Source organism: Eptesicus fuscus, chromosome 18, assembly GCF_027574615.1.
Source record: "Eptesicus fuscus isolate TK198812 chromosome 18, DD_ASM_mEF_20220401, whole genome shotgun sequence".
Taxonomy (NCBI): Eukaryota; Metazoa; Chordata; class Mammalia; order Chiroptera; family Vespertilionidae; genus Eptesicus; species Eptesicus fuscus.
In genome coordinates this window covers 21,230,974-21,246,570 of record NC_072490.1, presented here as the reverse complement: position 1 = coordinate 21,246,570, position 15,597 = coordinate 21,230,974, and the positions used below count along the sequence as shown (strand labels likewise).

Sequence of the window (15,597 nt, the reverse complement as noted above, 5' to 3'; positions counted from 1 at the left end):
ATTTTTTTGGGGGGGACACCCTATATAGAAAAAGATAAAGCTAGGGGAAAAATTAAAACACAGATTATATACTGTAAGATCCTGGTGAGACTGTCCCAATATTTGTCTCTGAACTTTCAGGCAATCAATAAAAGAGGAAAACAGTGACAACACGCAATTCATATATGCAAAGTAAAACAAAGCATTTTTTCAAAGGAAGCAATCTATTGTTGAAAATAATTTTTACCTGTAGGTCATTCTTATGATGACATAGGATATGTCATAAATGATGTTCTCAACAATATTCCTTAGTAATATTCCCCAGTGTGTGTGGGTGGTATAATACCAGTGTGATTCAGTAAAAGAAGTGTTTAATTTTCCCTTGGAGAAAGAGGGTATAGAGAAAGAGGTAATATGTATATATGTATATATATACACACACACACATCTATCTATCTATCTATCTATCTATCTATCTATCTATCTATCTGTAGTGATATGGTTCAGTCTGAGGATAAACTGTTTTGAATATTAGAGGACTGGGTAGACTATTTGTTCTCCAGCTAATTTTCCAGAAATATTTCCCTTGATCAAAATTTTGTTAAGTCCTAAGTGCAATGAATTTGAGATTATACTTTCTGACAAGCACTTGGACTGGAAATATACTCGCACACTTATTATGGTTTTAGTGTTCTGCTGCTTTTTGGATAATGTAGACATCTCATGAGACATCTCAACTCTGACCAGCAGACTTTGAGCGATGGATGAGTGGATTACTCTGACACATGTTTCTGTGAAAGAGAGGCTAAGGGGCTGCTTGGCAGAAGGCACCAAAACAGCCCTTATTGCCTGCCTGCCTTAGGCTTTTATTTTAACAACAGTTTGAAATAAAATTAACCTCTAGATACAATCAGCAGGGTAAGTATCCTTGAGAAAGTACATGCTTCTACAAGGTCAGGTCTAAAAGACTAAACATAGAGTTTCCAGCAAAATACCTGGTTGCTCAGACTTGTTTGGAAAAGTCAAGACAGGGGCTTCCATCTTCGGCAAGGTCCCCCTAAGAGGCTCCCAAGCTCTAGGAGAATCCTCCTTACAGACTTTCCAACCAAGTCCCATGCTTCCTCACATCATGACATTTGAGAAGCTTGATAGGAGAAAACCTTAACCTGTTAGGAAGGTGGGCTGAGAAAAGACATGATCTTCCTAGGAAAGGAAAACAGAATCTGCTCCAATTCATGGAAAATGGTTACCTGAGACCTCGATAGTCAATATTACAGAGCATGGCCATTTTAATCTGGAAAATATTTCCAAATGCCTACTTCAGCCATGAAGAAGTGTCAACAAAGTTCCCATAGAATATTTAAATTTTAATAGCAAATTTCTCAGTTGAGTTCTTCAAGGTAAAGCAATTTACAAAATGTACCTGTTAGTAGCTGAATGGGTTGATTTGCTGTGTGGAATTGCTAGCTCTTAGTTTTGGAGAAGATTGCTTTAGTTCTTCTTTGGAGAAGTTGGCAACATGTTCTTCTTCCTACCAACTATTACAAACCAGGAATAGCATCTGTAGAAGTCATGCCAAGAGCATAATAATAGGAAAACATACTTAGATGGGTACTTGACTATTTAGTATATATACAATTTTTTTTCAGTAAAGAAAATGTATTTATATCCTCTCTATTAGAGCAAGAGTAGCAGGTAAGCTATGTTTATTTTACAGATGGATCTGTTTAGGTAACAATTTTAAAAATGTGTCTTTTTATTAGACACACATAGCTGCAGAATCAGATTTAGAAAAAATGGTTGTGATTGGCCTTAATCTTGCTACAGGACTGAGAAACATTCATAGTAATCAGCCAGTTAAAAACTCAGTCAACTAACTAGACCTGCATATCTTGGTTTCTCTCTTCTGTGGTTTTCAATATGAGCAACCCTGCTGCTATTCTTTTAAAATTAAATTAAATGCAGAAAAATGAAATTGGACTTACATCTTACAAAACTCACAATTAACTTGAAGTGGCTTAAACACTTAAGCATATAACCTGAAGTCATAAAACTCCTAGAAAAAATGGGAAGAAAGCTCCTTGACATTGGTTTTGGCAGTGGCTTTTTAACCAAGACACCCAAAGCACAAGAAACAAAAACCAAAAATCTACAAGCGGGACTACATCAGAATATAAAGCCTTTTTACAACCAAAGAAACAATCAACAAAATGAAAAGGCAACCTATTGAATGAGAGAAAATATTTGTAAACCATTTATCTGATCATGGTTACTATTCAAAATGTATAAAGAACTCATACAACTCAATAACAAAAAAATCCCAAACAATCTAAATAAAAATTGTGCAGAGGAATGAACAGATAGTTTTCCAGAAAGTACATTCAATGTCTAACAGGTACATGAAAAGATACTCAACATTCCTAATCAGCAGGGCAATACAGATTAAAACCACAATGAGCTATCATTTCACACCTGTCAGAATGGCTATAAAAAAAAGACAAGAAATAAGAGTTGGTGAGGATGTGGAGAAATGGGAACCTCGTGCACTATGGGTGGGAATGTAGTCAATTGCTTCAGCCACTATGGAAAACAGTATAAAGTTCCTTAAACACTTAAAAACAGAACTACAATATGATCCAGCAATCACACTTCTGGGTATACAGCCAAAAGAAATGAATACAGGGTACTGAGGAGATATCTGCATTCTCTTGTTTATTGCAGCTTTATTCACAATAGTTAAAATACGGAAAAAACCTAGGTGTCCATCAATGGATGAATGTATAAAGATCATGTGGCTTATATATACAATGGAATATTATTCAGCCATTGAAATAAGGAAATCCTGCTATTTGCATGGATGGGCATTGAAGGCATTATGCTAGGAGAAATGTCAGACAGAGAAAGGCAAATACTGTATGTGGTCACTTATATGAGGAATCTAAAAAAGCGAAGCTTGCAGAAACAGAGCAGAGTGGTGGTCACCAGGGTCTGGGGGTAGGGAATTGGGGAGATGTTGGTCAAAGGGTATAAACTTGCAGCTAGAAGTTAAATAAGTTCTGGGAGTCTAATACCATTATGATTATAGTTACCAATACTGTAATATATACTGAAAAGTTGTTAAGAGACTAGATCTTAGATGTTCTCATCACAAAAAGGAAATGATAATTGCCTGATGTGATGGAGGTGACCGCTAACACTATGATGGTAATCATATTGCAATATGTAAGTGTATCAAATAGTCATTGTGTATCTTAAATTTACACAATATTATATATCAGTTATATTTTAATACTAATAAAGAAACTGAAACATATTTTGTGCTTTACTCGACAGCGTTACCAGCTTATACTTACTGATATTAATTGCTATAACAATAATTGACATTAGAGAAAACTAAGAATGCTTTTTTCCATTTTTCTACTTCTTTTCCCAAGTGGCCCAGCTTTCATCCAAGCTCTAGTAGCCACACCTGGGCCTGTAACCAAGGAAATTTTAGCCTAGTAAAAATTTAGGAATATCTCACTAGAAGTGTTGGTTGGAAATATTTTTTCCCTGCTCTATACCAAGGGAAGCTGCTAGATGGTACTAAAAATGATTTGGCTGAACGATTGACTGAAGCTTGCCAGTATGGTCACATCAACCTCCTGTCACAAGCTATCTGACCTGGGCTGGCCCTGTCTACTTCCCCTGCAGGCCCCTTCATTCTTCTTATCTGGCATTCGGCCTTCTCTGTGTCAGATGAAAGGCTGAGCTACAGCTGTGCTCTGCACCTGCCCATCTAACCGCCCGCTTTTACCCTTATTTGACTGTGTACCCCCTTAAAATTGGACTTTCCTTGATTGGGAAGATTTAATGCAAAGGAGTTATTGTACTATACTTCAAAAATGGGGAGGTCATGTGTGTGTGTGTGTGTGTGTGTGTGTGTGTGTGTGTGTGTGTGTATACATTTAGCAAAATAAGGTCCAGAAAAAAGTGGTAGCTGGGAAAATAGGAATCTCATGTGCAGACACCAGTAGTTATTGGTACATCATTCACCCTTGAAAAATAAGCTATCTAATGTATTTAGATGAAAAAAGCTAAGGATAAACCAGTCAAAAAGCAAATTGCACCCTGGAGTTGACTATCACCCCCACATCATCTTCTGTCCCTGAACATTGGCATGAAACCCATCCCACTGCGTCTACACGGGAACAGAAATGAATATGGGAAAGATGACCTGGGACACAAAAGCCTAACTGCAGGCCTGAAACTTCCATGATCCAGAGAAAACATCCATCATCAGAGGAGGGAGGAAGGTAGAATCTGCCTGTTGAGGAACCGGAAGTGCCTATGTGGAAGTTCTGTGGCCGAAGGAATGTCCCACCAGATAGAACAGTTCTGTGCAGTGAGACACCAAGCTTTTCCACCAGTGCCAGCTAGCAACACAAGGGTTTTCACTTCCCTCAGTGTTCTCTGCTTGGAATTGTATCACATGGATCCACCTAGGGACAGTACCCAGCAAGGGAAAAAGGGAAATAAATAGATTTATTCTGTGGAGGTGTCCCCCCCCCCCCCAATAAATGAAACTCACTAACACTCTTTGTTATTGAAAGATTGAGACCAGGCAGGGATCAGCCCCACCCTGCTGTTTACATTTCTGTTGTCTATAGTTATCATGAAATTAGTAACGCCCCCCCCCCCGCCCATTCTGATTTATGAAATTGGTTTAACTTTTCCTGACAGTCTCCAAATTACCAGTCACTCTGCATTAATAGGCCGTGCACTAGCCAGACATCCTTGTGCATTCTATCTCTTCTACCTCGCCGTGCCATCTGTCACTGTAATACCTGTGTTGCTGAGTTTTGAACCATAATACTTATACCTCATCAGCTTCCAAATGGTTCCATGATCTGTCAGCAGTGATCAAGGTAGTGCAATGAGACATGACAGGGCATCCACGTAATTTTTTAGGGAGGCCGGAGAATGGAAAAGTTGAAGCCTGGGACATTTGAGTCACTCCATCTTGAGTTGCTTTTGCAAGGTCTTTTAAGTTCCTGACCTTTTTTTTAAAAAAAATACCCTGAAGCAAAATGCATATATCTGACGTGAAAGGCCAATAGAAGCATATTGTACAGAACCCCAGTAAGTATACCTTCATACATCAAGAGGCTTGTCTATATGAGAAGGGTAGGATGTGGGGATGGGAGTGTTATAGTCCTTTGTGTTTGCGTGTATGTGAGAGCAAGGGGCTTGGGAGGCAGTTCACCTTGAATGGCAGAGATGTGTGTGGAAGGTCACTAACATTGATTTATTTAGAACAGTGATGGCGAACCTCTGACACGCGTGTCAGTGCCATTTTTGATGACACGCGGCCGCTGAGGCGGCCGCATGCCGAGGATGAAACATTTATGTTATTTAAACTATAAATATCGCAAAATAATGTTTTTTCCTCTAAGTGACACACTACCCGAGTTATGCTCAGTTTTTTGGCGAAGTTGGACACACCAAGCTCAAAAGGTTGCCCATCACTGATTTAGAACCTGCTTTCCTATATGCATAGGGCCAATGCTTGTGTGCACATTGTCTTATTTACCCCTTAAAAGAACTTAAGCAGCACTGGGTTCTGATTTCTTTTTTTTAAACAGATGAAGACATGCACATTTTTTACAGACAGAGGTTGGACCTTGATCAAGGTCATACCTGCAATCAATGGACCAGCGATGTGACCTTGGGCAATTTAAGATGTGTCAGATTCTAAGACTGTATGCTATTTCCATGATAAATGAGGGCTGTGGGTATCAAGATTTTTCAGCTATCTCTTTGAACCCCATTTCCCACAGAACATTTTGGGGATGGCTCCAATTTTCAGATACTGTTCTCTAAATCTATCCTGCAAGATATTTTCAAGTCCTATTTCCTATCATTTGGAAAACATTTATTCTCTCCTTACCACTGTGGCAGTCTGCCTGGAAATAGGTGCAATGTATCATTTTGCACACTAATGGAAGGTGGGCTAGGAATTACCTATAATTTGTTTCTCCATCCAGGCACGTCAAACTAAGTTATGATGAAAGTGGAGCGGCAACCTTGATCACCTACTGTTTTATAGCTGATGTGATTGTTTTTATGAAGCCTATAACGTTTTTAACGCTGTGGTTGTGATGATCTCGATTCTTGTCTCAGCGGAACAATATGACAAGATTTGAGTCAATTATGATTGCAGAGGATGGGAGTGTGGCTTGCTAGTGACAGAGATGGAGAGAAAATTGCACAAAGCCTGCTTCTGTTGCCCCCTATAGACAGGCCACGAAGGGTCCTCTGGCCAGCATTCTGCTGCCTCCATGAATTGCTCAGTTTTCTGTTTGGCAGAGAGCAAATGAGTTGCAACTAAATTATTCTCAGATAATTGGGATTTAAGATGAAATTCCCTCTAGACTGCTTTATTCAAAGAGAAGTCCTGGATCAAGGACACTATGGAATGAGCCTCATGTTTGGGGAGATTTGGAGCAAGATATGATGCCATTCCCCTTGGTTGAAACTCTGTAGTAGAAGAAAGAGGCAGGTGGGGAAGTAGCTAATTTTATTTGAACAGATATTTCTAGAACATCTATTAGTGAGCATCCTGACGCTAGATTCCATGGAGAAAATAAAGATGAGATTCCATTGCACCAAAATTTAGGGATACCACCCCCTAACATTTTAAACACATTTTGAAAGTGCTATAATAATGTTAGAAATACAAATGTTGAGACTTCTAGGGGAAATGACCAGGGAAGATGATGAAGAGGTCATGTAATCTGAGTTTATCCATGGAGATTTGAGTAATGCATTTTACAAGGCAAGACAAGGATAGGGAGGATACTCTGACCATAAAATCCAGCATGATAATAAGCACAGAGGCATGATATATGGTGGGGAAGGATGCATGGTGGCAGGTGTTTATGGGAGGGGTGTGGCTGGAACTTTGGCGTGGCAGATTTAAGTTGGAGCAATATTTTGAAGAGCTTGGAATGTAATGATAAAGAGTTTGTGTTTGATATTGTAGGTCACAGGTTATAGAATCAGTTGTAGACAGAGGCCAGGAAGGTAATATAAAGGAATGACACTGACCAAATAGTGGCTATGGTAACTTGGGTATAAAGTCCTTTCTGAGGAAGGCAGCTGAGACTCTGCTCCCACAGATAGTGGTTTCTGTAGTGTAAGAACTCTGTATGGCCAGATGTCCCAATTTTCTTAGAGAAGACTGAAATCTCATTTTTTTAAAAAAAAATGTGAGCTCTCATGATACTTAAATGCTGGCAACTAATAAATTTTTTTTTGAAACACCTGGGGGTCAAAAAGAGCCAGTTTAAGGTTTGTGTCTTATGTCTGTCCATATGCTAGTGGCTTATAATTACGGAAGGAGAAATGGGAACCTACAACTATTTATACTCAAGAAGCTGACTCTATTGTATGGAAGATGACACTTGAGCAAGGAGATAGTTGGACAGCCAGAGTCTGAGAGGTGAAGGCTTGACATCAGGCATTTATGGGGGGAGGGGAAGGAGAAGGAGGACTGGAGGTGAGAGCCTTGAGGCACCTGTTGACTACTGGATGTGGGAGAAAGGTTGTGATGCCATCATAGATGGTGCCTGGGAGGTTGTGAGGCTGCTAACTGAATTGAGGAGACAGTAAAGGGAGCTACTGTCCTACATCTCCTGGGTAATGATTCTATTTTGCTTTTTGCCAATTGTATATTTGCTTTTTGCCATATATTTTACACCTGTACTCTACTATCTACTCTATATTTCTGGAAGAAATTATTTGCAATAAAGATAATAGATTTTTTTCTTAAACCAAATAAATACTCCTTTTCCTTCTTCCCATTCATACTGCAAGATGAACTATGGGCACTAGCTGCTAGATTTCAGACTCTTTCCCTGTATAGCATTAGACACATTGATGTGGTTGAAGCAATGAGCTGAAAGTATTTTAATCCTTGATGGATAGCAGAAGAGGAGTTTATGAGTCCAATTCTTCTCAAGTTTGAAGATAATGATTTTTGCCTCTTCTGCCTCCGCTTTTTTCTTTTGCATTTTACGTTTTGCGACAGTGAATCAGACACATTATTATTCTATTCAGCAGCCTTGACATCAGCAGCAAATTTGCATGAACTAGGAAAGAAATGTTTCTATATTATTTTCTCCCATTCTAAGTGGTATTTTATTGCAGTAGAGATTTTAGGTGGTCTCTCCATCCAAACTTCCAATTTGATGGGAGCCTTTGATATTGCCCATTGATTTGTTTACAGGACCATTGGAATAGGAGAGAGCCTGGTTTCTTGATTGGCGAGTGTGACACAGAGGAATGAATGGATTAATTTGACACTGCTCAGTGCACTTTTAAAAAAGCTGAGTCTACAGTAGAATTCCACCTACCATACTGCATTTATCAGAAAGGGCTTCCCAAATGTCTCCTATGCAGGATGCTTTTTTGGTTATCCAACCAAATTTAGGAACCCTGCCGTACCTGACATTGTCAAAGGTCATGCCTATTTTTCCTTTGCCATAGCTTCACACTCAGACTTTTATTCCTGCACCAAGTCAACTGGGTAATTTCTGACAAAATTAGGCAAAATCTTTGTATTAAGACATTGTGAACTCAGTAGGGTTTTTAGATAATTTTTAATGCCTGAAGCAAGTGGAAATTTCAGTCATCTTCACGTGTTCCTAGACAGTTACCAATAGTCAAGGATCTTGTCCGATTTCAATTCCTCTGAAGTGATCCACCAGGGATCCATGGGGCATGATGGAATCTCCATTAATCTGTCTCAACATTCTCTCCCTTATCCCTTACAGGAAATACTCAGTTGTACAGGAACCATGTGCTTAGAATTTAATAGAGCCTGGATACACCTGGAAAGATTGTCAGGTAATAGATGCCTTTGGTTCTTGTACTATTGGGTGGCTGGTGGGTTGGCAAAGAATGAGTAGCAGAATTCATTTCTTCCCTTAAATGAGATTGCATGTTCCCTTAACACGCTGTCATTTAAAAAAATATGTCAACATTAAGATTTTTGGATCAGATAATATATAAATTATTCTTTAGTATATGTTTTAAATGTTAGAAACAGCTCAGAAAGGAAGAATAAAAGAGATTTTACTTCCAGTTTTGCCGCTGACTTATTTGGTGGAACTGGTCCAAATATGATACCTTTTTGTGTCTCAGTTTCTTCACCTAAAGCCTAGAATGGGAATCTTTGCCCAATAACTCTTCAGGATTGTTGTGAGACTTTAATAAATCTGGTGTGTCAAAGTGCTTTAAGTGCATAGACATTAAAGGATCTTTGTTATAGTTTCCCATGGTCTCTGTTAAGTACTCAGCCAATATCTACTGTATCCTTGGTATTGGCTGGGAGGAGATAAAGAGCTTTAAATTATTAACTCAATTCTCATACTAGTTCCATCAGGTAAGTCTATTATTATCTCAAATTTACAGTGAGAAAATGAAGGCACAGAGAAGCTAAATAACTTGCCAGAGTTTCCGCAGCTGGTAATTAGTAGCAAAGTTGAGATTTAAACCTAGTCTTTCTCCTTTTTCCTCCCTTTCTCTCCCCCTCACTTTTCCTTTCTATCTATGTGTAATATATATGTATTTATAATACATAATACATATATGAATATATCTATAAATAAACTCCTCTATATATTATGATTATAGCCACCTGCTCTTTTACTTAATATATTTTTAAATTTATCTTTATTGTTGTAAGTATTACAGATGTCCCCTTTTGTCCCCACATTGACCCCCTCCACCCTACCCCCACCACACCCCCATCTTTTACTTAATAGTTTATGCTGAACATGGTGTATATGTCATTAAGCTTTCCTTTAAAATCTATTTTTAATGATTTTGAAATACATCATGTGTCTATAGGGGAGTTACTAACTCCTAGCTGTTAGGCATTTGTTTTCTTTTTTTTTTTGGGGGGGGGGTCATTATGCATAAGGCAAATTTTTTGGTTCACAAATCTTTGTGGGCATCTGCGATTATTTTTTTAGAAAAAAAATTCCAGAGATGGAATTGCTATGTCAAAGAGAATGGACATTTTTAAGGCTTTTGATATATATTGCCAACTTGCCCTCAGGAAAGGTTGTGCCAATTTATTCTTCCTCCAGCACTCTATATTCTATTTTTATGAAGATGACAGAGCAATTATAGGAGGCTAGATTAGAACAGGACTTTCAAGATCAGCACTTGCACCTCTGTGTGCAGTTGATCACAGGCACCGTAGACAAGGAGACAGAAGGTAGATAACTTGTCCAAGGACACAAGGCAAATTAATGGTTGAATCCTAGTGATATTGGTTAATGATAAGCAATAGATGGGTAGAAAATGCCTATGTGGGAGTAGAAATATTATTTTTCAGTCATTTTACAGTCTAATTACCAAATGTCACTCTTTCATTTTTCTGGTTGCTTTATTCTGATGACCTCAGAAGCTAAGCTAGCCCACATTGTTAGAAGTAAATCAATCTTGTGCCGAGTAGCAATTTCAGATAGCAGTGGGAAACCTGAGAGGAGGGGGTGGGGAGAGTTCAGCCACATCTACAAAGCTCCCTACAATTATTTTGGGGCTGCTTATCTATAGGGTGAACACAAATTGTTTGCAAATGTTAATTTGCTGCAGAAACAACCTAATAGCAACATGAATGAAAATAAAAACCGAATTAGAAAATATCTACAACTCTGCCACTACAAGTAAAGTTTTTGTTGTTGTTGTTGTTAATCCTCACTTGAGGATATTTTTCCATGGATTTTCTTAGAGAGAGTGAAAGGGAAGGAGGGAGGTAGGATGGGTGGAGGGTGGGAAAAGAAACATCAATGGGAGAGACACACATCAATGGGTTGCCTCCCCCACATGCCCTGACTGGGGTGGGGATCCTGCAACCCCACAAAGTATACTTTTTATGTAGTTTTAATGGTTATATATACAATTTTGTGTTTTACTTTTTCACTTTTCAAATCATATTTAGAAGTAATTTTTGCTAACTCTACCTGCAAAATTGTATTTTTAATAGCTTCCTGATTAAGTATCTGGCCATATTTAATTAAGCATTCCCCCCCTGTTGGCCATTTAGGTTATTTACCAATTTTTAGTATTATGAAGTAACTAGAGGCCTGGTGCACAAAATTTGTGCACTGGGGGGGGGCAGTGTCCTTCAGTCCAGCCTGCACCCTCTTCAATCTGGGACCCCTCGGGGGATGTCTGACTGCTGGTTTGGGCCTGATCCTATTAGGCCCAAACCAGCAGTCAGACATCCCTCTCACAATCTAGGACTGCTGGCTCCCAACCTGCCTGCCTGCCTGATTGCTCCCAACTGCTCTGCCTGCCTGCCTGCCTGATTGCCCCTAATGGCTTCTGCCTACCAGCCTGATCACCCCCTAACCACTCCCCTGCCAGCCTGATTGACACTTAACTGCTCCCCTGCTGGCCTGATTGGCCCCAACTGCCTTCCCCTGCCAGCCCAGTCACCCCCAACTGCCCTCCCCCCCTGGCCTGGTCACCCCTAACTGCCCTCCCCTGCCAGCCTGGTTGCCCCCAACTGCCCTCCCCTGCCAGCCATCTTTGACCACATGGGGGCGGCCATCTTGTGTGAGGGTGTGAGGGTCAATTTGCATATTACATATTTATTACATAGGATGTGGCCAAGATAAGTAGATTATGTATATGTATTTTCTCTTTTAGATATGTCATTTGTAATTACTTAGAAGGCTATTACCTTAAAAATGTGAACATTTTTGTGTGTTTTAATCTGTGTTGCAAGAGCTTTCCAAAATGATTGGATAACTAGATTATGTCAATATATTATGAAGTATTTTTAGGTGCAATATAATATTCAATGATTTGTTTAAAACATTGTAAGTAATTTTTTAAAAATTTTTTATTTATTATTTTTTATTTTCTTTATTGATTAAGGTATTACATATGTGTCCTTATCCCCCTATTGGCCCCCACTTCCCCGCTCATGTCCTCACCCCCCCTGGTGTCTGTGTCCATTGGTTAGGCTTATATGCATGCATACAAGTTCTTTGGTTGATCTCTCTCCCTTACCCCCACCCTCCCCTGCCTTCCCTTTGAGGTTTGACAGTCTGATCAATGCTTCTCCATCTCTGGGTCTGTTTTTGTTCATCAGTTTATGTTGTTCATTATATTTCACAAATGAGTGAGATCATGTGATATTTATCTTTCTCCAACTGACTTATTTTGCTTAGCACAGTGGTTGGCAAACTCATTAGTCAACTGAGCCAAATATCAACAGTATGATTGAAATTTATTTTGAGAGCCAAATTTTTTAAACTTAAACTATATAGGTAGGTACATTGTTATTAACTTAATTAGGGTATGTGGTATTTTGTGGAAGAGCCACACTCAAGGGGCCAAAGAGCCGCATGTGGTTTGCGAGCCACAGTTTGCCAACCACTGGCTTAGCATAATGCTCTCCAGGTCCATCCATGCTGTTGCAAATGGTAGGAGTTCCTTCTTTTTACAGCAGCATAGTATCCCATTGTGTAGATGTGCCACAGGTTTTTAATCCACTCATATGCTGATGGGCACTTAGACTGTTTCCAAATCTTAGCTGTGGTAAATTGTGCTGCTATGAACATAGGGGTGCATATATCCTTTCTGATTGGTGTTTCTAGTTTCTTGGGATAAGTTATTTAAGCCAACTCTAGCTTCTGTCCAGGGAGCCATGGCTTCTGTTCTCATAGAGAATTTGCTCGTAACACTTTTGGTCAGGTGACTGTCATTTTTGTCTGGATTGGAGGGGATGAATGGCTGTTTAACCAATCTGGCTGGCTCTTAGCTGACCTCTGTAGGTTTTTGTTTTTGTCTGGGTTTGTATTACCTAGAGCTTCCTTGATTTGTAGAGGTTGAAGGCAGACCTTCTCAATTTATATACTTATTTGTCCTCTGTCATCCTGGGCATAGCTTGAAATTCCCTGTTTATTCGAGTTGGAATTAGTTTAATGCTTCCTATGGCAGTCCTGAATTCAATAAACAGACAGCAGTGACCTCACTGGCTAGAGCACCACTCTGATTATTTTCTTTATTACATAGTTATGATGAGACCTTTTGTTTATGATAAAAGAACACAATAGTTTCCCAAGCATATTTTACCAAATTGCCTGATTGGGTGAATACTATTAACAGAAATTGGGATGTAGGGGGACTGAAGAATGAAAATGAGCTCAATTTTGTTATTCAATTTGAAGGATAAGAGGACATCTAATGGAGGTGTCAGGCATGTAAAAAGCAGGCTCGATACCCTGGAAAGCTGTTGGTAGGAGAAAATGAGATTTGGATTTCTTAAGGGGTAGTAGGTAAAGTAGTTGTGATCTTTAAAAAGAGAAAAAAAATAGGCATTATAGGACCAATGTTAAAAATTGAGCTTACAGGTCTGATGGACTTGGGTTAAAACGTTGTTTCTGCCTCTTACTGTTTGGCCTTCGGCATGTTACTTAACCTTCAAGCCTTAGTTACAACACTGACATAATGCAGTAACACCTACTTAATACAATGAATGTGAGCATTAAAAGGACATAATGCAGTTTATTGAAATCAATGAATATTAGCTGTTGTTACTGTTATAAAACTGATGGTAGAATATGTGTATATGTGTAAGTTGTCACAGGAGAAATCACCAAAAGACAAAGAATAAATGGTCACAGTGAGAGAAAGAAAACCAGCATAATCCAGAAATCCAGGCAAAGAAGGAACCTAAGGGAGGAAGAAAAGAGAAACAGAGTCAAATATGAGACAAAAGACAATGTCAAAATCAGAAAAGGTTTTTCAATTTGGGGATCACTAGGTCTCCTATGATTTCCTAAAGAATGCTTTCAGTATAAAAATTGGGCAAAATTCACATTGTAGGGCATTAGTCAGCAGTGAGGAATGTTTCCTAGGACCTACTAAACTCAAAACAGATAAGGTATATTGCTAAAGATAAGTGAAACTATCAGCTCTGTGAGTCTCATTGGATTATCTATGGACTTGGATATTACATGTGCTCTTTTGTCCTACATCCACCAAAAAATGGCGAGTTCCATGCTCATATGAAGCTGAGATATACCACTGGTTGCAGCCTTCCTTATAGCCTGGCTCATATGTCAACTTCTGATTTAATAGTAGATACATTTTTATTCCTGCCGTTGGTCACATTTCAGCTGCTTATAAGGAAAATAGCATGAAATAAATAGTTATAAGTTGGGTTCAGCACATTTACAAAGAGCTGATGGCATTTAACTGTTAGTTGCCTACCACACACACTCCTCTTACAGCCAGTTCACCTGGAATTAAAGACAGGATGTTCAGCTAAACCCAACAAATCCCTCTGTCTATGGACTTGTTTAAAAAGTCACTCATTGAAAGCAGCTTTTGATCCTGTTTTGCCTTTGATTTTATTATCTCTCTGGCAGTCTCAAAAAGGATTTCTTTGTGACATATTGCTGAAAATTCTGCTACGACAAACCCATTTAGCTCTCAATGGAGATGAGAGTTGAAAGAAAATTGCAGGTTTTGGTTTGCCAACATGATACAGGACTATGGCAGGCATACCATACTTTATAATTTCAGAGAATTTGATCTAACCACAGACAAATGAGAAATTAATCAGAACCATTTCAGTTTTGGCAAAAAAATTGAATTCAATCTCTCTCTCTCTCTCTCTCTCTCTCTCTCTCTCTCTCTAATTAGAACCTCATTTTGATTCAAATATTTCAGACTTTGAGTACTTGTTTGTACTAACCTTGGGTATTGTCTCTACCCTTAGGTTGTGCCTGGTGCTGATTCATCATTTTGCTGCTGACACCCATAACATTGCAGATGCTTCTGCTCAGGTGCTAAGTCATCTGTACATGCACAGTGAAGTATTTTGGTACTGACAGAACATATAATTAGTATCTATTCTTGGGAAAGGATGTCATCCGCATGACTGACATTTTAGGTAGAAGTTCCTTTAGAATACAGGAAAGGGAATGGAGGTGTTCTGAGGACAGCCCTCTCCCTGCTGCTGACAAAAGGCATGCAATTGCAGACTTGAGTTCTTGTGTTTATTGTGTTTAAAGGCCACCTTGCAATTTTCTAATCACACGTAGAAGTCTAATCTCAAAGATAAAATGGTTTACTGGTGAACCCACAATTCTCTTCCACAAAGAGACTTAAGTAGTTATGGGAGTTAGTGATGAATGACTCAAAGATGGATTGGTAAGTGATCATAATAGCTCAAAGGAGGAATTAAACAAATGTTCATAGAAAGCACTATATATACCAAGTACTGTTTAGTATTTTGTGGAGGGATTTCTCTTGATACTCAGTAGAACTAGGAATCTAGGCATTGTTTAAAATTGGAACCCCTCCAATAGGCATGGTTTCTGCAGTTTCACTGAAGGAGGCAATTATGCTCATAGCATATGAGAGCTTTATCCCCCCTCACAAGGCACACAGGCATTTCTCACCCCCAATTCAGGGAAGTGCTCATTTACAATAAGAGGTTGGAATGGGTGGTGCTTGGGTAGCTGACATAAATATTTGGTCCTCACCTTATTAAAAATAATTTTAGATGATTGCCAGTATTTAAAAATTTATAGATTTCCCATG

At 38.9% G+C, this 15,597-nt stretch overlaps 1 long non-coding RNA gene across 4 annotated transcripts in view; it reads left to right on the top strand.

Annotated features, from left to right (window-relative positions):
* Positions 1-15,019, top strand: part of LOC114235163 (uncharacterized) — a 138,365-nt gene extending 123,346 nt beyond the window's left edge. For all 4 annotated transcript variants that reach the window (XR_008554484.1, XR_008554485.1, XR_008554486.1 and 1 more), the window contains 2 exons: positions 8,796-8,868; positions 14,771-15,019. This is a non-coding gene — a long non-coding RNA (uncharacterized LOC114235163). The remainder of the gene's footprint in view (positions 1-8,795; positions 8,869-14,770) is intronic.
* Positions 15,020-15,597: the final 578 nt, after the last annotated feature.